The sequence below is a fragment of the Lygodium microphyllum genome, chromosome 4, assembly GCF_053477565.2.
Source record: "Lygodium microphyllum isolate KBCC chromosome 4, Lygodium_microphyllum_v1.1.10, whole genome shotgun sequence".
Classification (NCBI taxonomy): Eukaryota; Viridiplantae; Streptophyta; class Polypodiopsida; order Schizaeales; family Lygodiaceae; genus Lygodium; species Lygodium microphyllum.
Genome location: NC_141138.1, coordinates 56,601,142 through 56,625,108, shown reverse-complemented (window position 1 = coordinate 56,625,108; position 23,967 = coordinate 56,601,142).

Below are 23,967 nucleotides of genomic sequence, written 5' to 3'. Positions count from 1 at the left end.
GAAATTTCTTCTCTTGCATGTCAATATTCATGGGTGCAGAAGGTGCCTGACAATCAAGCCATACCACTTAGGTTATTTCTATTTAGGATATGTCTATGAACCAAACATTAATCAATCATGTATCATTATGAAGTTTTTTTCTGATATCAACTATAACGTGCCCGTCCCTCAAATTGCGGGACATGTCTTAGCAGCCCATTGAGAGATCAATCTAGAAGATGCCACCCGGCACTCCCAAGGAATGGCATGGGGTTTGCCAACTAGGGTCTCTCGAATTTGTCTCACAACGGAACTTATCGGGCCGTTTCCACTAGGATCAACCTGAAGTCTGGGTTCCTAGCAATCGAGTCTTCCTAGCAGCCTTCTAGCGTCGGTCGACAGCTGCTCCACTTTGCATAGATAAAACTTGACCCAAGTAGACTCATACTGCACTTGGTTCAAAGAGAATGGGAAACGAGAGGGATGCATCACTTAACCTCTCTGCCCGTAGGGCATAGTCCCATTCTGGTCCCCTAGAACTGTATGAATCAGGGTTTCTACTTACAAGTTCTATGGTCCTTGTCTAACTAATGTTTACATCAAATAAATTCCATTGAGGAAAGCTCTTGGCTAATCGAGACCACCCTTCTGTAGGATAGACCCATTGGTCACATCCACCATGCTTCCCTCGGGGGTTGTTTTAGTTATCTAATTACCTACCACATTATGTTTGACATATAAAAGCAACTTCCTTAATTAGCCCATTAATCACAGGTTCCTTTACGTAAATTAGGGCACAGACACGAAGACAAGATAAAACAAGATCAAACACTTCCTTAACTTATCTTCAGATTAATGTTTGTCTCCCGCCCATACAGGAGAATTAAGTGTCCCTTTCTGCCTCCACAGAAAAATCCTTCTGTCTTCCGATAATAAAAACCCAAAGGTTTATCCTACCAAGATTCTGCCTTGTAACTAATATCAAGGCCTCGAGATCCCATCTCGAGTCACGTATAACACTTGTGTAGGGTCCGGAGGCATTGGTATTTATGGCTAGAGCCCCCCTAGCACCCAAGCGTCCTCCTACACCAAGTAATTTCCACGAAGAGACCTCTCGCGGCGGGTTCGGTCCACATTCCCAGCGCGGATTCATAACCCCCTTGGTTAGGGTTTGTCGGTTCGTGGGGGTAGCTAGCGCCATCCTTCCTTAATTATTCCCTTTAGGAAATCATCCACAGCTGAAGCAACCAGCCTATTAACATTTACTAGGAAAAACATCCCTTTTATTCCCATGGCAATTTATCCTTATAGTTCTCACCATGAAAATATAATCACTTGGACATTCATCCAAAACCACAGCCAATCCTTAAGTATCCTTTTGGGAACAATCAACTTGAAATAACGAGTCTAACATCCTTTAACTAGGAAAACATCCTTTTTGTTCCCATGGCAATCAGTCATCACAGACCCGGCCATGCAATTATCAATCACAAACAACTTGGATTAGCATCCAAAACCACATCAAGCAATCACCTTGCTTATGATCCACCTATCCTTAGTAAGATTCTCTCCTCTTACCAACACAATCAGTCGACATTCACTTGGAGATACCCTTTTCGAACAACCAAGCATAACTTGGGTCAACAATCCATCTTTAACAAGATCAACCTTCGTTAAAACCATTTCAACAGTTCCAAGCAACATGCTTAGCATAAATCAACTACCCTAAAGTTCGCTCTCCCCCTTGGGTTAGGGCTTCGCAAGGTCGATTTAACAAATTCCTTCTAGATCCTTTAAATGAACTAACTGATTTCACCTTGACCTTTATTAATCATGGCCACCTATTTAGAGTAGAAGATCAACCCATCCTAAGCCCTTTAATGGCGAATACATGCAATTCTACCTCTATTTAAGAATTCAAGATGCGTGAGAAGAATCCAAATCTTGGTACAACCTAGATATGAGCTATAGCTGCCGGAGGGTTGGTGGTATTCATGTCTCCACTTGCATTGGATATGTTCCTAGCTCCGTTTGCAACTTCAGCACTTGTGCTCCTTGTAACTCGTCTCTTGGGTGCCATCCTTGTGCATTCCTGGTCTTGCAACCCTTGAGGTAAATCGACCTCTCTTGCCTTGGTGGAAGGAAGTGGTACGAGGGTCCACAAGGAATCTAAGGCCAATCAATGTGACTTCAACATGCATAACTATTCTTCTTCTTTTACCCTCTCCCCAATTTTCTTTCCTTCTATCTCACCCTCTCCATCTCATAGTCTTCTCTCCCTCTCTCTCTTTCTCTCTCGCTCTTGTTTTACTTCTTCTTCTTCTCCTTCTCTCTCTCCCTCTTCTTCTTCTTCTTCTTCTTCTCCTTCCTCTTCTTCTCCTCTCTCTCCCTCTTCTTCTACTTCTCTCTCTCCCTCTTCTTCTTCTTCTCTTCTTCTCCTCTCTCTCTCTTCTTCCTCTTCTCCTCTTCTTCTTCTTCTTCTCCTTCCTCTTCTTCTCCTCTCTCTCCCTCTTCTTCTACTTCTCTCTCTCCCTCTTCTTCTTCTTCTCTTCTTCTCCTCTCTCTCTCTTCTTCCTCTTCTCCTCTTCTTCTCCTTCTCCTCTTCTCCTTCTTCTTGTTCCTCTTCTCTCTCCTCTTCTCTCCTTCTCCTCTCTCTCTCCCTCTCCTTCTTCCCCTCTTCTTCTTCCTCTTCTCTTCTTCTCCTTCTCTCTCTCTCTTCTTCTTCTTCTTCTTCTCTTCTTCTCCTTCTCTCTTTTCTTCTTCTTCTTCTCCTCTCTCTCCCTCTTCTTCTCCTTCTTTCTCTCCCTTCCTCTTCTTCTTCTTCTCTCTCTCTCCCTCTTCTTATTTTCTTCTCTTCTTCTCCTTCTCTCTCTTCTTCTCCTTCCTCTTCTCCTCTTCTCCTCTTCTTCTTCTTTTTCTCCTCTTCTTCTCCTTCTTCTCCTTCCTCTTCTTCTCCTCTCTCTCCCTCTTCTTCTCCTTCTCTCTCTCTCTCTTCTTCTTCTTCTCTTCTTCTCCTCTCTCTCTCTTCTTCCTCTTTTCCTCTTCTTCTCCTTATTCTTCTTCCTCTTCTCCCTCCTCTTCTCTCCTTCTCCTCTCTCTCTCCCTCTGTCCCCTCTTCTTCTTCCTCTTCTCCTTCCCTCTCACCCTCTTCTTCTCCTCTCTCTCCCTCTTCCTCTCCTTCTTATTCTCCTCTCTCCCCCTCTTCTTCTCCTTCTTCTTCTCCTCCTCTCTCTCCCTCTTCTTCTTCTTCTTCTTCTTCTTCTTCTTTTCCTCTCTCTCTCTCTTCTTCTCCTTCTTCTTCTCCTCTCTCTCCCTCTTCTCCTCCTTCCTCTTCCTCTTCTCCTTCCCTCTCTCCCTCTTCTTCTCCTTCTTCTTCTCCTCTCTCTCCCTCTTCTTATCCTTCTTCTTCTCCTTCTCTCTCTCCCTCTTCCTCTCCTTCTTGTTCTCCCCTCTGTCTCCCTCTTCCTCTCCTTCTTTAATCATGCAAGGGGTTGCTGACGTCACGGCCAGGGGGGACGGTGCCTATTGAGGATGACGAGAGGGGCTGCTACCGTCGAGCCAAAGAGGTGGATGTAATGATCAAGCCACAAGGGGGGGGGGGGGGGGGGGGGGGCCTAGTGACATGGAGGGGGGAGTTGCTCTACATTGTGTCCAGACAGAGGGGGGAAGCTTCTATCATCCTTGCAAGGGCCTAACGAGAGCCAAGAAGGGGGCGCTACCGCGGCCTGACGATGAGCCCCTACGGGGGGCTTTATAGAGGGAGGAGGTGGTATGGGGGGGGAGACGGCTCTCCCCACCATCTAGGGGGGCCGCATGCCCTCCCATCACACACTTCACTCCCTCTCTGTCTCTCCCCAACATGCAGATGGCCGGGAGAGAGAGAGGAAAAAAAACATTCAAAAAAATTTTAAGACTTTTGAAGGGGGGGTTCTCATGGGGGGAAAGTACGGAGGTCATGGGGGGGGAACATTACATGTAGCTTGATTTATCTGATAATCTTATCTTGGCAGCTTCTTCTTTGGATGCTTAACACCTAAATAATGCTTTGTTAGGATGATATAATCAATGTTACTTGATAGATTTAGGGGCTTCCTTTCATGTGACTCCTCATAGAGAGTGGTTTCACTCCTATCGCAGTATGGCTAGATCTAATCATTTAGGTAATGACTTGGCATTGCAGATCCTTGATATTGGTGATGTCCAAGTGTGTTTTGGTTTAGGTAGCATGTTCACTCTTCATGATGTACATCATATATCAGCTCTCATTAAAGAGCCTTATCTCTAATGTCACCTTGGATGGTATAGGTTATGTTGTCTCTTTTGGTGATTCCTCATGGAAGATTACCTATGGGAAGCTTGTTATTGCACATGGTGCTACGTCTAGTATCCTCCATCCCTTGCTTGTATCTGGGTTAATTAACCATGTTTTGGCTATGGTTTCAGTTCCACATGTATCTCTTTGGCATTGTCATCTTGGGAATATATATTTGAAAGGAATAAAAATGCTTACCAATCTGTAGTATCTTTCACTTCTAGATTATAAGTGTTTTAAGTCTTGTGATCATTGTTTACATGGTTAGCATCACGTATTATGCATATAAGAAGTCTGGCATTTAGCATATAGGTGAGCCTTTGACTCTTGATCATTCAAGTGTATGTGGTCCCATGCCTTGTTAGTCACTACGTGGTACAAAGTACTTTGTCACATTCATTGATGATTACTCACATAAGGTCCGGGATTACTATATTAAGTAAAAATCGAATGTCTTGTTTACCGTTTGGCCTGCTCTTGTTGAGAACCAGCAGATTGAAATGCCTAAGGTCAGATAATGGGGGTGATTATGTCTCAAAAAGGTTTTGTTCAATTCTGTGATGGGTAGGGTACTAAGTGTCAGTTGACCACCCCCTACACCACTCCCTAGAATGGTATTACTGAATGCATGAACATGATGATTTAGGAGAGAGTCTTGGTGCTTGCTAGCAATAGTGATGACATTTTGGTTCCCTTGTTGAGACCAATGAATTCAAGCTTGAGTACTTGCATGCTCCAAATCGAGTGACGGAGTAGAAGTTTTTCTCCAAAAAATGGTGCTTGGTTAAGGTAGGAAGCAAGGGAGTTGGAAGGGTTCAATCTCCTTTGTTAGATAGTTTAGGTGTTGGAAGATTCAAGACCGTTAGTTAGATTAGTGGTAGGAAGTTTTTCATTAGTAGGATGCATTAAGGCTTCGAAAATAGGGAGAAATAAAAGATAAGTTTCTATAACAACTAGGAAATAGGGGGAACAAAGAAAGAAAGGAAAAACGATTATGAATAACTTGAAAGGAAAACAGAGAGTAAGGGAAGAAAAAGAGAGAGCATTAAGAGGAGAGATAAAGGGGGAGGGAGCTCATTTTAGCTTTTGAGAGATTGAGAGAGAGAGAGAAGCACGTCAAGGGAGAGTAGCATAAATCCATGCACCCTCGGTGGTTCCAGGTAATGCTCAAAACCCTCCTGTGTGATGAATGAGGATAGGATCATAGTTAGGCACATGTGTGATTGAGAAAATAATTACCATCAATTTTTTGTCATTCATTGTGTTTTTTCTACTAGAACAATGTCCCCTAGGCCTCAAATGACTAAGTCCTAACTAGCACTTGGTCCACTAAGTCACTTAAGTCCACTTGGATTGTAATATTTCTGTAATGAAATATTAATCGACCCTAGACCCCACACACCCCCTGCAAAAAAGCAACCCAAATAATCTCCCGCAATGATATATGTTGGTGGCTAAGTGCTCCCTCCTCGTGCATCATCAAACTCCAGCCCGCGTTGTGCATAAGAGACCGTGGCTAAAGACCCGTAGTTCCACGCGAGAACACCCCTCCAAGGGGAAAAGGGATAATGGATAAATATTTGGCAAATTGTTTCATGGATAAACTCCCTCCCCTTCAACCGTTGCATGGCGGGGAGAGGGAGTATGAGCTAAGTGGAGGAGGGGCATGGGGGAGGAGGGCATGCACCCTGCCACATGTGTGGCTACCCTCCCCCCCTTCTACCTATATATGACCCCCCCCCCTCCCCAAGCTTAAGGAGGAGAGGAGGACATCGTGCCGTGCTGCCGTGCTACCCGCCATCATCGTGCTGCTGCTGCCGCTAGGCCACGCCGCCGAGCTATCGTTGCTACCGCCCCCCTACCATCATCTTCATCATCATTACCACCATCATCTTCTTCTTCTTCTTCTGCATCGTCGTCATCCTCCCAATCATCTCTCCATATCCATGTCATTTCTCTGAGTACAAAAGCTTAGAAGCTTCTAATTTGGAAGCTTCTATTAAGGCTTCCATAAGCCTTGTTTACACGTGCCTTCCCCAGTTCTTAGAACCGTGTCTTGTAAGGCCAATTTCTGCACGGGGGGAGAAGCTATTGGCCTAGTAGGCAGTCTTGGAGATCAGGAAAAAGGGCAAGGAGAGTTGGTGGAGTCCAAGCCCACTGCGCCAATGGCTCCTAAGCAAAAGGCGAGAAGAGCACACACGGGAGCTTCCACCCCGAGTACGCGAGTGGACAATGCACTGAATCTTCATGCCCAGGTTCCGATAAATTTCCTCCATGAAAAGGATGCACTAAGTATGTTTAATTATCATAAGCAAGTTTAAATACATTGGGAAATTTAATGGCTCACCCGATTTACAAGATTTAGTTGCATGTCATGCATTTGAAATTGCTTACACTTCGGTGGTCAAGTTGCAATCCTGAACGCATGATGCATAAGTAAATATACAGAATTGTGCAAAGGTATCCTTGTTGCCTCGTGAAAAGAACAGCGCATATAACACATAATGCACTTAAGTAATAATTTCCTAGTTGAGACTCGTGTATGAGATAATCCTAGACATCCATTGAATGATGTCCAAATAGTCGTAATGCATGGAAAGGAATTTATGAACGTTGCAAATTGCATGCGAAGATGGTTACATTTTAGGTCGGGTTAAGTAATAAAAGGAAGGATTAAATCAAGGATGGACTCATGGCATTCGCTCATGCATAGAGTTCCTTTATGAAAGTTTGAATGCATCTTCATTAAAAATATTAAAGCTTTGATTTCGTTGCATCATTATAGTTTAGGGCAAGGAAAAGAAAAGATCATTGTAGATCTTATAGCTGCATAGAAGGAAAAGGTCTATGGTCTTGAAATCGCATATTTGCATGGAATGATACATCGCATACATCTTCATGTTACTTACATCTTTTAGGGGAAAGTATTTGCAAATTTAGAAGAATGTATTTGCATCTTTAATAGGAAGATCATCTTAAATCATGGGTTAGTTAGAGCAACTCAGTAATCCGCATGAAAATCATAAAGGTACGATTAGATTACAAATAACGATCACCTCAAAGTGCTAGGTAGGGTTAATTTATGTTAAAATACTACCTAGTATCGCACTTGGGATGCCAATTTACACTTCGATCCCAAAGATCCTACCCACATTCTCAAAATGTTAGGGTTAGCTAAACGCCCATGCAAGAATGATCTAGGGTTCTCACCCTAAGGATCAATTGACCAAATACTAAACCTCCGTATGAATATAGGATCCCTAGGGCCAAAGCGTTATCGACCTAGTAGGGTTAGGGTTGGATTGGGTCAATAGGACTCCCAAACCCTATATCTTGGTCAAATGTATTTTTGACCAAGGAATACCGTGTGATGGGAGAAATAATCTCACAAGTTAGGTGCAACACCTATCTCGTGCAATAAGTTGTAATGTCTCATGGTTTTGTGTCTAAATCTCAAAATAGTAAATGCCACTCCTTAGAACAAGATTGGCGAGTTCTAAGTATAAGTCTAATTTTTCTAGAGGATGAGTAGTCATCCTGCTACATCACCCTTCCTTGGGGCAGATTTGCCAAGATTAACTATGAATTACCTAGCAAGCAATTGACCAATCAAGTGAGGACAACGAGGTTGTCCAGGATTTATTGACCATAATATATAGAAATCTAAAGTAGTGACAATTTGGGGTAAAAGGGTATAAACCCTAACCCAAGGAAAGAGGGTAAACAAGCAATTCATCTTAGAAACCCTTGGGATCTTGCCAAGTCAAGATTGATCCCCGATCGAATGCTGGATGTATTCAGAGAGAAGGATTCACACCTTAGCAGTTGGCCGTATAAACGACCACAGGAGTGCTTGTGTTTGTACACTTAGGAGCACTGTTTGTTCTTCTTTGCTCAAGGAACTAATGCTAGAAAATAACTTATGCTTATGGATTTACCTAAAGAAAGCCATGGATGAAGAAATGGATGCCTTGGAAGCAAATGCTACATGGGAATTGATACCTTTGCCTAAAGATAAGAATGCAATTGGTTGTAAGTGGGTTTATAAGGTGAAACACAATGAGATGGTTCTGTGAATAGATACAAGGCAAGATTAGTAGTCAAGGGGTATGCACAAACATATGGCATTGATTATGAAGAAACATTCAGTCCGATTGCAAGGATGGCAACCGTAAGAGCAGTCATTGCTATGGCTACATCAAAGGGATGGTCTTTACATCAAATGGATGTAAAGAATGCCTTCTTTCATGGTGATTTGCAAGAAGAGGTCTACATGGAGCAGCCACCAGGTTATGTGCATGATGTTCATCCTGAGTTTGTTTGCAGGTTGAAGAAAGCCTTGTATGGCTTGAAGCAAGCACCTAGAGCATGGTCTGACAAGATAGGACAATATCTTGTCACTATTGGCTTTCAGATTTCCAAGGCAGATTTCTCACTTTATGTGAGAAAAACAGAGAAAGGTATTATGCTACTTGTCATTTATGTTGATGATTTGATTATGACAGGTGACAGTGATGAAGATATCCTTCATGTGAAAATGCTATTGAAGCAGAAGTTTGAGATGAAGGATTTGGGAGAGCTGCGTTATTTCTTGGGCATTGAGGTGATTAGATCACCAAGTGGGATACAGCTCTTGCAGAGGCAGTATGGATTGGACATGCTGTCCAAATATGGGATGGCAGGCTGTAAGCCTATTTCAGTTCCTTTGGAGCAGAATGTGAAGCTGAGCACAGATGCAGGTGAGCTTCTAGAAGACCCTACTATGTACAGACGCATAGTAGGAAGTTTGATTTATATGACTATTACCAGGCCAGATTTGAGCTATGCTGTTGGATTGGTAAGTCATTTTATGCAAGCTCCAAGGAAACCACATTTGGATGCGGCTAGACGCATACTCAGGTATGTGAAATCCACATTGCACTATGGACTATTTTATGAGACTGGGGTTCAGATACAGTTGCATGGATACACTGATGCTGATTGGGCTGGTAGTATTTCTGATAGGCAATCTACCAGTGGATATGTGTTCTCTTTTGGGAGTGCTGCAGTCACTTGGAGCAGCAAGAAACAGCCTACAGTTGCCTTGTCAAGCACAGAGGCTGAGTACAGGGGTGCAGCAATGGCTGAATGTGAGGTAGCTTGGTTGCATAAGCTACTTTATGATATGCATCAGTCTACAGATGGGCCAGTTGTCATTTATTGTGACAACATGAGTAGTATACACTTGGCAAATAACCCAGTCTATCATGCTAGAACAAAGCACATTGAGGTGCATTATCACTATGTGCGAGAGAGGGTTTTATTAGGTCTTATTGATCTAGTTTATGTCAGCACAGAGGATCAGGTAGCTGACATATTCACGAAGGCATTGGGCTCAGAGAAGCTGCGCAAGTTTAGAGACCTGCTTGGTGTGCAGGAATTGGGATTGAGCTCGAGGGGGAGTGTTGAGATATCGAGCTCCACTCGTGATACGCCAGGGTGACCGTTGTGTATTTATGTCACCGACATGTCAGTTGCAGACGCGGTTGGTACACCGCCCATGAATAATAGCTACATGATAGCTATCCTTATCTACTCTAGTTCGTGGCTCAGTTAGTATGCCACCTTAGTTAGTTGAGTTTGGTTTGAGACCCATATATAGGGTTCTTCTATTTCTTTGTACTAGAGTTCTTTTGGCTTACACAACTAAGAAGAGGAAAACTGTTTTCAGCCTCCACCCTTGTGTGTATTCCCCCATTGTGCAAGCAAGAAAGCTTCAAGTGAGACTCCTTCCTTCTCTCCCACAATCTTGACACACATTCCTTCATTTCACCAGTCTGTGCAAGAAGATTAGGAACAGCCACAAAAGATGCGCCTACCTTACTTGTGGAATTAGTAAATGTTCATGAGGTCACTTGTACCAAGCAAATTGCTAAGGTGAAATTCCTATTGGGTGGAAAGTCGACTTCGGTCAGATTCACAATAATGAACCTAGGTGTCCACGAATGTTTGCTCAAAATGGATTGGCTAATATCCAATGACGCCCACATTCACTGTGGAAAGGGCTAAGTCTCCTTCCGAAATTCTAAAGGGGAACTAGTCACAACTCAAGGAGAGGCTGGGAAGCCAAAAATTCAACTGGCCAAAGTAACACAGATAATAAAAGGAGTTGGAAAGAGACTACCTGTCTATTTGATTAAGCTAAATAAGCTAGATCAGAATCAGGAATCTAGGGAAGAACCTTCATGGTTAAAGGAATACGCAGACGTACTTCCTGAAGAGCTGGTAGAACTTCCTCCTCAAAGGGAAGTCGATCACGAAATCAAGCTAGCACCAGGAGTTGCACCAATTGCAAAGAGACCATATAGGATGTCCATCCCGGAAGCGATTGAGTTGAAGGAGCAACTCAAGCAACTGTTAGACCAAGGCTACATCTGTCCTAGTAGTTCACCATGGGGAGTTCCAGTGCTGTTCTAGAAGAAGAAAGATGGAACGCTTCGGCTATGCATTGACTACAGAGGGTTGAATCAAGAAACCATTAAAAACAAATACCCCATTCCAAGAATAGATGAACTTCTTGACCGTCTTCAAGGTGTGAAGATCTTCTCTAAGATTGATCTCAAGTCTGGATATTATCATATAAGGATCAAAGAAGAAGATATCCCAAAGACGGCATTCAGCACAAGGTATGGACACTTTGAATTCCTGGTCATGTCATTCGGGCTAACAAATGCTCGTGCTACCTTCAACAGGTTAATGCAGGATATCTTTAGGCCTTATCTTGATGACTTCGTACTCGTCTTCTTTGATGATAACCTAGTCTACTCTAAGCAGGAAGAAGATCATGAACCCCACCTTCGCATTGTCCTTGAAACAATGAGGGCACACAAGCTTTATGCCAAGAAGAAGAAGTGTATATTTTTCAAGCTGAGTATCTAGGATTCATTGTATCAGTAGAAGGAATTTCAGTAGATCCGGCCAAGAGACATTCTAGAATGGCCAATACCAACTTCTGTTAAAGAGATACGTAGCTTTCTTGGATTGACAGGATGGTACAAGTGTCACGATTGTGGGAGAGAAGGAAGGAGTCTCACTTGTAGCTTTCTTGCTTGCACAATGGGGGAAGACACACAAGGGTGGAGGCCGAAAACTGTTTTTTCTCTTCTTAGTTGTGTAAGCCAAAAGAACTCTAATACAAAGAAATAGAAGAACCCTATATATGGGTCTCAAACCAAACTCAACTAACTAAGGTGGCATACTAATTGAGCCACGAACTAGAGTAGATAAGGATAGCTATCATGTAGCTATTATTCATGGGCGGTGTACCAACCGCGTCTAAAACTGACAAGTCGGTGACATAAATACACAACGGTCACCCTGGCGTATCACGAGTGGAGCTCGATATCTCAACACTCCCCCTCGAGCTCAATCCCAATTCCTGCACACCAAGTAGGTCTCTAAACTTGCGCAGCTTCTCTGCGCCCAATGCCTTCGTAAATATGTCAGCTACCTGATCCTCTGTGCTGACATAAACTAGATCAATAAGACCTAGTAAAACCCTCTCTCGCACATAGTGATAATGCACCTCAATGTGCTTTGTTCTAGCATGATAGACTGGGTTATTTGCCAAGTGTATACTACTCATGTTGTCACAATAAATGACAACTGGCCCATCTGTAGACTGATGCATATCATAAAGTAGCTTATGCAACCAAGCTACCTCACATGCAGCCATTGCTGCACCCCTGTACTCAGCCTCTGTGCTCGACAAGGCAACTGTAGGTTGTTTCTTGCTGCTCCAAGAGACTGCAGCACTCCCAAAAGAGAACACATATCCACTGGTAGATCGTCTATCAGAAATGCTACCAGCCCAATCAGCATCAGTGTATCCATGCAACTGTATCTGAACCCCAGTCTCATAAAATAGTCCATACTGCAATGTGGACTTCACATACCTGAGTATGCGTCTAGCCGCATCCAAATGCGGTTTCCTTGGAGCCTGCATAAACTGACTTACTAATCCAACAGCATAGCTCAAATCTGGCCTGGTAATAGTCATATAAATCAAACTTCCTACTATGCGTCTGTACATAGTAGGGTCTTCCAGAAGCTCACCTGCATCTGTGCTCAGCTTCACATTCTGCTCCAAAGGAACTGAAATAGGCTTACAGCCTGTCATCCCATATTTGGACAGCATGTCCAATCCATACTACCTCTGCAAGAGCTGTATCCCACTTGGTGATCTAATCACCTCAATGCCCAAGAAATAACGCAGCTCTCCCAAATCCTTCATCTCAAACTTCTGCTTCAATAGCATTTTCACATGAAGGATATCTTCATCACTGTCACCTGTCATAATCAAATCATCAACATAAATGACAAGTAGCATAATACCTTTCTCTGTTTTTCTCACATAAAGTGAGAAATTTGCCTTGGAAATCTGAAAGCCAATAGTGACAAGATACTGTCCTATCTTGTCAGACCATGCTCTAGGTGCTTGCTTCAAGCCATACAAGGCTTTCTTCAACCTACAAACAAACTCAGGATGAACAGCATGCACATAACGTGGTGGCTGCTCCATATAGACCTCTTCTTGCAAATCACCATGCAAGAAGGCATTCTTTACATCCATCTGATGTAAAGACCATCCCTTTGATGCAGCCATAGCAATGACTGCTCTTACGGTTGCCATCCTTGCAACCGGACTGAATGTTTCTTCATAGTCAATGCCATATGTTTGTGCATACCCCTTGACTACTAATCTTGCCTTGTATCTATTCAAAGAGCCATCTGCATTGTGCTTCACCTTATAGACCCACTTACAGCCAATTGCATTCTTACCTTTAGGCAAAGGTACCAATTTCCATGTAGCATGTGCATCCAAGGCATCCATTTCTTCATCCATGGCTTTCTCCCATTTTTCTTTTCCCATGGCTTCCTCAAAAGAAGTGGGTTCTAGTTCCTGTATCACTTTAACCATATATGCATAGTGAATGGCTGTAAATCCATCATATTTCAGCCTATCCACAGGATACCTAGCTCTCGTAGACCTGCGCAAAGTAGGTTCACTCCCAGGTGCTCTCAAAACATCCCTGGTCTTCCTTACTCCAGGTGTAACAATAGAAGGAATACCCAACTCATCATCAATGCTCTGTTCTGAGCCACTGGATTCACCATCCACATAAGAGTGACCTGCATTCACATCAAACATGGGCTGATCAACCTTCTCTTTTCCTTTTCGTGATACCTGCATACCACTATCTGCATTACTTTGAGAAGATTCTCCTGATCTCAATCTGCCTATCCATGGCAAAGAATGTGAACCACTGCTAGAGGACGCTCCAGGTCCACTAATATTTTGTGACTGCTGATGTGAATTCTGTGCAGCATTACCATTTTGTGCATCTACATCATCAATCACATTTACTGGTTTATACCAGCTACTCATCTCATCAAAAACAACATCTCTGCTCACTGTAAACTTACGAGTAGAAGGGTTATAGCATCTATACCCTTTTTGCTGCAGAGAGTAACCAATAAAGATGCACTTCTCAGCTTTTGGATCCAACTTGGATCTCAACTCATCTGGCACATGTACATAGGCAATGCAACCAAAAATTTTCAAATGAGAAATATCTGGTTTCCTACCAGTATACCTCTCCTCTGGAGTCATTCCATGTATTGCTGCAGTGGGAGTCCTGTTCATTATGTAGACTGCTGTAGCAACTGCTTCAGCCCAATAAAAATCTGGCAGGTCTTTTTCATTGAGCATGGCACGAGACACCTCTCCAATATGTCTGTTTTTTCTTTCTGCAATTCCATTTTGCTGTGGGGTATGACTGCATGAATATTGCTGCTTTATGCCATGCTCCTGCAAGAACCTTGCAAACTCATTTGAGAGGTACTCTCCCCCTCCATCTGACCTTAGGCATTTTATTTGCAGGCCTGTTTCTTTTTCAACCATAGCTTTAAGAGTTTTGAAATGCCCAAAAACTTTACTTTTCTTTTTCATAAAATACACCCAAACTTTTCTGCTACAGTCATCAATAAAACTGACAAAATAATGACAGCCTCCAAGAGATGCAGCTTTAGTAGTCCACACATCAGAGTGGATTAATTCCAATGGCTTCTTACTCTCTTGAACATGTCTAGGAAATGGTTTCCTTGCCTGTTTTCCAAACTGACAGGCTTCACATACCTTATGCATTTCTACAACCTTGAATTTTGGCAATCCTGCAACAATATTTTGGGCCTGCATTGATTTAAGTCGTTGTACATTAACATGACCAATGCGTTTATGCCAGATATCAATATCTGCAACTACACCGGTCCCATGTGCAAACTTTGCTGCACTCAATTCAGACATGTCGGCATCCAACGTAAGCATTCTGCCCTTCTTCTTTCCTTTTGCTATCAAGCGACCTTTATTTTTCATATCCTCAACAAAGCATCCATGAGGATTAAATCTGACCTGCAAGCCCTGTTCAACCATTTGACCAATAGAAACTAGATTCTTGGTGATATTTGGGACATGAAATACATCGGACAGGTATTTCTTTTTCCCATCCTGCATAGACAAAGGAATTTTTCCAATCTGCACAATAGGATGTGCAGTATCATCACCAGTCTCCACAAATCTTGGTTTTTCCATTTTTCTTGCATCCTCCATCCATTCTGCATGACCTGTCATGTGGTTTGATGCACCTGAGTCAACATACCACACATCGTTGCTTTCTTCTGCACTTGTCACAGAATTGTTCATGTGCTGCACCATAAACAAATGCTCATTTCTGTCATCACCCTGTCTACTAGAAGATGCATAGTTCCCTTGTTGCAGTTTTCCATTCATGATGTCATTCTGCTTTTTATAGCAGTCTTTAGCCATATGACCCATTTTACCACAGTAATAGCATTCAACATTACTGTTTGCATTTTGGCCTCTTTGCCATCCACCACGACCTCTTTGGCTCCCCCTGCCTCTAGAGTTACCACGTCCTCCTCCATAGGACTGGTTTTCTTGAGTTTGCTGCATATTCTGATTTCTGCCACGGCCTCCAAATCGGCCTCCTCTACCTCTGCCTCTACCTCTTCCAGCATTTGAGTAGAAGACAACTTCTTTCGAAGTTCCTCCTGAAGAAGATGCACCACCATTTCTCTGCTCCTCAGAAATTAGAAGAGCAATCAACTCCTCAAAATCAGGAAATCTTTCACGAACTGAAATGGATGTCCGAAACTGTGCATAATCCTTTCCTAGACCATTCAAGGTCACAGAAACTAAATCATCATCTTCCACTGGCGACCCAATGGAAGCAAGTGCATCTGCAATCTTCTTCACCTTCATGTGGTAGTCATTGATGCTCATATTTTCTCTTTGCACATTATGCAACTCTTGCTTGAGCTGCATTTTCCTGGCTTGAGTATTTGTGCTGTACATTTTTGACAAAGTATCCCATGCCTCCTTTGGCGTACTTGCATCCTGAATATGCACAATCATAGAGTCTGAAATACTGATAGACAGCCAGTACATAACTTTCCTGGCTCTCTCATGCCATGCTTTGAATGCCTGCATTTGCTGTTGATTGGGAACATCAGGAAGAACTGATTCTTCTTCATTTCTTGCAACAAATTCCCAATATCCTTTTCCCATAAGGAAATTTGTCATTCTAAACTTCCATGCTTGGAAGTTGTTCTTGTCAAGCTTTTCAGTTACAATCTGTGAAAGAGAATCAGACGCCATTACAGAATACTGCAAAAAATTCTGTCACTGCAAAAAACACAGCTTCACCCTCACAAGGGCAAATCTGCAAAACTGGCGAAAGTGGTATTTGACCACACAGTCACTTCCTAGTGACGATTTTGCATAAACAGGAACCAAGGATGATTCTGTAACTCCCAATGTCTCTGCGCACAAGCATATGATGCAATTTCTGCAATAACTTTTCACCGACCTGTAGAATAGTGGTCGCACAGCATAAAACTGAGCCTTTTCCTGAGTGCGTGCAGAAAACTTCCGTCTGCAAAACAGGCCCCGAAATGGCCTCGGAGCTAAAGCTCTTTCCCGCAGCATATACTGCCCTCTTGCTTCACCGCGAAGGGCGTCTCAACCTGAGACAATGCACTCTTGCACTTTCCGGCTGTGCTACCTGCAGAGATCTGCTCCCAAAACAGAAAATGAAAGCAACACTGCTCCTCTTACCAGAACACCGCGAGCTTGGCTTGCTTTCTTGAGCTCCTTACCACGAACAAGGCTCTAATACCATGTCACGATTGTGGGAGAGAAGGAAGGAGTCTCACTTGTAGCTTTCTTGCTTGCACAATGGGGGAAGACACACAAGGGTGGAGGCCGAAAACTGTTTTTTCTCTTCTTAGTTGTGTAAGCCAAAAGAACTCTAATACAAAGAAATAGAAGAACCCTATATATGGGTCTCAAACCAAACTCAACTAACTAAGCTGGCATACTAACTGAGCCACGAACTAGAGTAGATAAGGATAGCTATCATGTAGCTATTATTCATGGGCGGTGTACCAACCGCGTCTACAACTGACAAGTCGGTGACATAAATACACAACGGTCACCCTGGCGTATCACGAGTGGAGCTCGATATCTCAACAACAAGGTCTTTATCAGAAACTATGCCTTGATTGTAGCACCTCTAACTGATCTACTAAAGAAGCAAGTATCAATTGTATGATCACCTGCTGCTGAATAGTCCAGCTTTGACAAACTAAAGCAAAGCTTGGTATCAGCACCCATCCTGAAACTTCCAGATCTTAGTAAAAAGTTTAAGTAATAACTGATGCTAGCACACTTGCCTTAGGATGTGTGCTTATGCAAGAAGGTCATCCCGTAGCATACTCTTCAAGGAAACTGAAGAGCCATGAAAGGAATTATGCTACCCACAATCTCGAGCTATTGGCTGTCATCCATGCTCTCAAACTTTGGAGACACTACTTGCTGGGTAAAAAATTCACCCTAGTGTGACAGACCACAAGAGTGTTAAATGGATTTTCACCCAGGTTAAGATCAATATGAGGCAATATCGATGGATTGAAGTCCTAGAAAAATATGATTTTGAAATCAAATACCGGCCTGGAAAGGTGAATGTAGTTTCCGATGCACTCAGTCACAAGGCATTTGAGATCCAGGACCTTGAGAGAATACCTCATCCAGTGGAAAGATTACCCCGAAGAGGATGCCACTTGGATGGATGAAAGTACTCTCAACCAACAATACCCCTAGTTCTTCTCCAGATGAGGACATCTCGATTCCTCTAAGGGGGAGAGAATGTAAAATTTCTTAAATGAAATATTAATTGACCCTAGATCCCGCACACCCCATGCAAAAAACAACCCAAAGTAATCTCCCGCAACGATAAATGTTAGTGGCTAAGTTCTCCCTCCACGTGCATCATCAAACTCCAGCCCGTGTGTGCATAAGAGATTGTGGCTAAAGACTCGTAGTTCCACGCGGGAACACCCCTCCAAGGGGAAAAGGGATAATGGATAAATATTTGGCAAAATTTTTTATGGATAAACTCCCTCCCCTTCAGTCGTTGCATGGCGGGGAGAGGGAGTATGAGCTAAGTGGAGGAGGGGCATGGGGGAGGAGGGCATGCACCTTGCCACATGTGTGGCTACCCTCCCCCCCTTCTACCTATATATGACCCACCCCCTCCCCAAGCTTGAGTAGGAGAGGAGGACATCGTGTCGTGCTGCCATGCTACCTGTCATCATCGTGCTGCTGTTGCCGCCAGGCCACGCTGCCAGGCTGCCGTTGCTACCACCCCCTGCCATCATCTTCATCATCATTGCCACCATCATTTTCATATTCTTCTGCATCGTCGTCATCCTCCCAATCATCTCTCCATCTCCATGTCATTTCTTTGAGTACAAAAGCTTAGAAGCTTCTAATTTGGAAGCTTCTATTAAGGCTTCCATAAGCCTTATTTACACGTGCCTTCCCCAGTTCTTAAAACCGTGACTTGTAAGGCCAATTTCTGCACGGGGGGAGAAGTTATCGGCCTAGTAGGAAGTTTTGGAGATCAGGAGAAAGGGCAAGGAGAGTTGGTGGAGTCCAAGCCCACTGCGCCAATGGCTCCTAAGCAAAAGGTGAGAAGAGCACACGCGGGAGCTTCCACCCCGAGTACGCGAGTGGACAATGCACCGAATCTTAATGCCCAGGTTCCGATAAATTTCCTACATGAAAAGGATGCAATAAGTATATTTAATTCTTGTAAGAAAGTTTAAATACATTGGGAAATTTAATGGCTCACCTGATTTACAAGATTTAGTTGCATGTCATGCATTTGAAATTGCTTGCACTTCCGTGGTCAAGTTGCAATCGTGAATGCATGATGCATAAGTAAATAGACGGAATTGTGCAAAGGCATCATTGTTGCCTCGCGAAAAGAACGGGGCATATAACACATAATGCACTTAGGTAATAATTTCCTAGTTGAGACTTGTGTATAAGAAAATCTTAGACGCCCATTGAATGATGTCCAAATAGTCACAATGCATGGAAAGGAAATTATGAACTTTGCGAATTGCATGCAAAGATGGTTACATTTTAGGTCGGGTTAAGTAATAAAAGGAAGGATTAAATCAAGGATGGACTCATGGCATTCGCTCATGCATAGAGTTCCTTTATGAAAGTTTGAATGCATCTTCATTAAAAATATTAAAGCTTTGATTTCGTTGCATCATTATAGTTTAGGGCAAGGAAAAGAAAAGATCATTGTAGATCTTATAGCTGCATAGAAGGAAAAGGTCTATGGTCTTGAAATCGCATATTTGCATGGAATGATACATCGCATACATCTTCATGTTACTTACATCTTTTAGGGGAAAGTACTTGCAAATTTAGAAGAATGTATTTGCATCTTTAATAGGAAGATCATCTTGAATCGTGGGTTGGTTAGAGAAACTAACTAATCCACATGAAAATCATAAAGGTACGATTAGATTGCAAATAACGATTACCTCAAAGTGCTAGGTAGGGTTAAGTTACGTTAAAATTCTGCCTAGTATTGCACTTGGGATGCCAATTTAGACTTCGATCCCAAAGATCCTACCCACATTCTTGAAAATGTTAGGGTTAGCTAAACACCCATGCAAGAATGATCTAGGGTACTCACCCGAAGGATCAATTGACCAAATACTAAACCTCCGTATGAATTTAGGATCCCTAGGGCCAAAGTGTTATTGACCTAGTAGGGTTAGGGTTGGATTGGGTCAAAAGGACTCCCAAACCCTATATCTTGGTCAAAGGTATTCTTGACCAAGGAATACCGTGTGATGGGAGAAATAATCCCACAAGTTAGGTGCGACACCTATCTCATGCAATAAGTTGTAACATCTCATGGTTTTGTGTCTAAATCTCAAAACAGTAAATGCCATTCCTTAGAACAAGGTTGGTGAGTTCTAAGTACAAGTGTAATTTTTCTAGAGGATGAGTAGTCATCCTGCTACATCACCCTTCCTTGGGGCTGATTTGCCAAGATTAATTATGAATTGCCTAGCAAGTAATTGACCAATCAAGTGAGGAAAATGGGGTTGTCCAGGATTTATTGACCATAATATATGGAAGTCTAAAGTAGTGACAATTTGGGGTAAAAGGGTATAAACCCTAACCCAAGGAAAGAGGGTAAACAAGCAACTCAGCTTACAAAACCCTTGGAATCTTGCCAAGTCACAATTGATCCCGAATCGAATGCAAGATGTATTCGGAGAGAAGGATTCACACCTTAGCAATTGGCCGTATAAACGACCACTGAAGTGCTTGTGTTTGTACACTTAGGAGCACTGTTTGTTCTTCTTTTCTCAAGGAACTAATGCTTCAGGCTGAAATCTTGGAGGGAGAGGCAGCATCAGTTACCCTCGAGACTGTCTGCCTGACCCTATCCAAGGGGGTTGTTAGCCGCGTCGGGTACGTGGACAGAATCCACCGTGAGAGGTCTCTTCGTGGGTGCTACTTGGAACAAGAGGACGCTTTGGTGCCAGGGGGCTCTGGCCGTAAATCCCTTGCCTCTGAATCCTACACAAGAGGCCGATGTGACTCGAGATGATGGGATCTCGAGGCCCGCATACTAGTCTACGGGCGAAACTTGGAATAGCGATCCCTGAGGATTGCTGGAATGGCCTTCGAGCGGAATATCCTTCGAGCAGATTATATGATGTATTGCAAAGACTGATAAATAAAGATCACATGTTAAAAATGAACTTTCTTGACATTGTTTTTCTATGTCAGTGCCTAAGTTACGTGAAGGAACCAATGCTTAATTGGTTAATTAAGGAAGCTGTTTTTGCTTGTCAAACTAAATGTGGTAGGTAATTAGATAACTAAAGCAACCCGAGGAAAGTGCGCACTATGTGACCCTAGGTCCGTCCTATGAAAGGGTGGTCCCAGTTGGCCGGGAACTTTTCTCAAAGGAATTGATAGCAAGGTAACAATGACCTAGAATCTAGAAAGCTAGAGTCTCGATTTATGCTATTTTAGGGGAACGGAATGGGACTATGCCTTACAAGCAAAGAGGTATCGAGCTTCGCATCCCTCTCGTTTCCCATTCTCCTTGAACCAAGTGTAGCATGAATCCGCTTCGACCCTGACGTTTCTGCGCAAAGTAGTTCGTTTGGGGCTCGCCGCTAGTTACTTTCTAGGAACTTGACCATTAGGAAAAACCCTGATTCAGGTTGGTCCTAAGTGGAAACGGCCGGAATGCTTCTGCTTCATGGTGGCAGACTCTGGAAGACCTAGATCACAAACCCCATGACATTCCTTAGGAGTTCCGGGTGGCGCTTTCTAGACTCTCTTTCCAATGGGCTGCTAAGACATGTCCTCTGGAAGTGGATAGGGGGACATGTTACATGGATAGACTTACTTGAAATCAAACAATCCCACTCGGGTGGCCAAGTTAGTCCACTTGGATGGCCTTGGATGACCGAATTATCCTCTTGGACATGTCTTCTCATACTCAGATAGACACCCCTATCGTCCAAGTTGAACCGGTCATTTGGACAAACCAAACCCAGCACTTGGATGATCGAATCTAGGACTCAGATAGATAGAGATTTGTAACTTAGTCATTTGAATTGGAAGATTACTCGGAATAAAGCACATTCTTAGGGACCATCTAGAACCCCCCAACACAATAAAAGCTATGAGTTAAATATCGAGTGACCCTAGCTAGAACCCAACCTGCGAGTGTGACCCTAGCACCCAACCTGCAAGTGTGACCCTAGCTAGAACCCAACCTCTGAGTGTGACCCTAGAACTAACTAACACTAGAGTGTGCCCCTACAAGCCCATGAATTGACCAAATTAGCCGATCACTTGTAGCTTGCTACCCAATAGAGATACTATTTGACTGTGTGGTGGGTGTGTGAATGATTTCATTGAAGGTTTCACATTGCATTGTAGGCACATAGGTGCATGAGAAAAGTTGAAAGCTTGATTGTGCATAGATCTCATCTTGCATTGTACCATCCAAGTGTATGAGTAGGCATAAATTTTTCAAAGTGATTTCATTAACAAAAAACACACTAAAGGGGAATTCAGCTAAGAAACAAACCCATTAGTAGGGCTTACAACATCCCTAGGACCATGGGAACAATCCAAGACACCCAATAATGATATGTGAATAGCCTTAAACCACCTAATACCCAAGTGACAAAAGGAATGAAACACAATTAGAGACATATCCTTAGTCAACCTAATCATCCTCATTGACACCTTAGTGGTTCAGGAGATCACCAACATGGCAAGTGCTAGCACGGACATAGGCAACCAAGATCTCAACCTAGACGATTTTCCAGTTGACATATAGCAACTCATATCATGATATGATAGACAAATGAAAATGGAACACTATGGGAGATCTGCAGATGAAATCATAGCCAATCTCAAGGAAGAGATGAGGCTAGGGAGAGTTTCCTTGCAACACTTAACCAGCTACAACCAGGAGCAACGTGCTCAAAGGTTATGCTAGGAAATAGAGCTTAATAAGGTCCAACAAGTTCTAGCCATCGTAGACAGGAACAGAGCGGGAGGAAATATCGATAGAGAGAGAGCATTAGAGACGACCTTACATTGACTGAGCTCCTCACCACAAAGTGGCTATTAGATAACACTATTGCAAAGTAAAGTAGAGTATTCATAGCAACTTAGTTGCTAGCTAGACTAGGGATCACCCCAAATGTTAGAAGCTAGACCAAGATACCTATAGTTGCAAAGAAATGTGAGAAATATTAGATAGGTAATGATCCTTATAGCTTCATTGAGTAGTTTGAGCAGGTGTGCAAGGCAAACAGCCTAATGGACCCCACTCAGCATACTCAAGATTTTTTACTTTTGCTAAGAGACAAGGGATGAACATGGTTTACTAGCCTAGACAATGCTGAGTGCACCAACTTCAATAACCTAAAGGATCTTTTCATCAAAAGATTTTCTGAGGCTGGGTACTTAGAAAACCTCATTGTTGTTGAGAGTATAGGCATACGAACTCTCCTTATGCAGGAGAGGATAAAGGCAGACAAGTGTGAATGGTCTTGAGAGGAAGGGAAAACCCTAACCCTAGCTAGTTGGGGCTACATAAATAGCCCATGGGTCTACATCAACCTTTGAGTGAGAGTGACCCAAGTTGTACTTTCATGAGCAACTAAATAAGCAAGACTTGTTCTTGTACTTTTGAGCTCTTCTTTGAGTTATTCTCTCCCTCTTGTGCACACTTCAATGTTGGCTTGCACTTTAATTTCTCACATGGAATTAGAGCTACCTTTGATCCTTAGCTTTCCTCAGCCTCATTACACCACTAAGTGCAAATGAGCCTTCATCTTCTTCATCTTATCTCTTGACCTCATAGCCATAGCTTGACCCACCTCTATTGGAGGACTTAGGGAGAGCAAAGGAGAGAATTTCATCTCAAGATCCCTACTAAAGATCTCTTCCCTATCTCAAGGCCCTTCAGCGTGGCTACCATAGGGCTTTCATAGCCCCCCTAGTGGGCCATCTCCCGCTAAGAGGATTTGACCTCATTCCCTCTCTACTACCCATAATAAGTAAAACCCTAACTATGGGTTTCCTGGCAGCCATAGCCAGGAAGCTTCAAGCTTTCTTATTCTCATTTTTTTCAATCTGGGCATTATCAACAACGATTCTAATCACTGAAAAATCCTTGTCACAATTTGTTATTGCCCTGTGGAGCTCAATGTGGAGCTCAAATTTAGAGTTTCCTCTCATTCCATGGGCACTACTAAGCTCATAAAGATCGACCTTCATTATGAGTAGAAGAATGGAAGTTGGTACAAGTGATTCTTAGCACTATGGAAGTTAGTACAAATGATCCTCTAATATGCCACATTATTAGGAGGACCTAGAAGTGCAGTCTAAGTTCACTTCACTAAAGCCAAGGAAAACATTCAAACATTAAAAAAAGGGTTAGTCAAAGGCAATGACCACCTAAGTCCTATATTGAAATAATCCATATGTAGGATTTTCAACCATTCTCAACCTTGAAGTTTTAATTCTAAAATCTACATTGTTGTTGTCCTTGCATTAGTGGCCCTTTGTAAAGGATTAGACACTGCTACTTGCATGAAGCAAGTAGTAAGATCTTCCTATGGCCTCAACCTATGCCAACCTTTGTCCTCAAATTTGTAAATTTGATGGCAAAGACTTTCATCCCTAGAAAGTACTCATT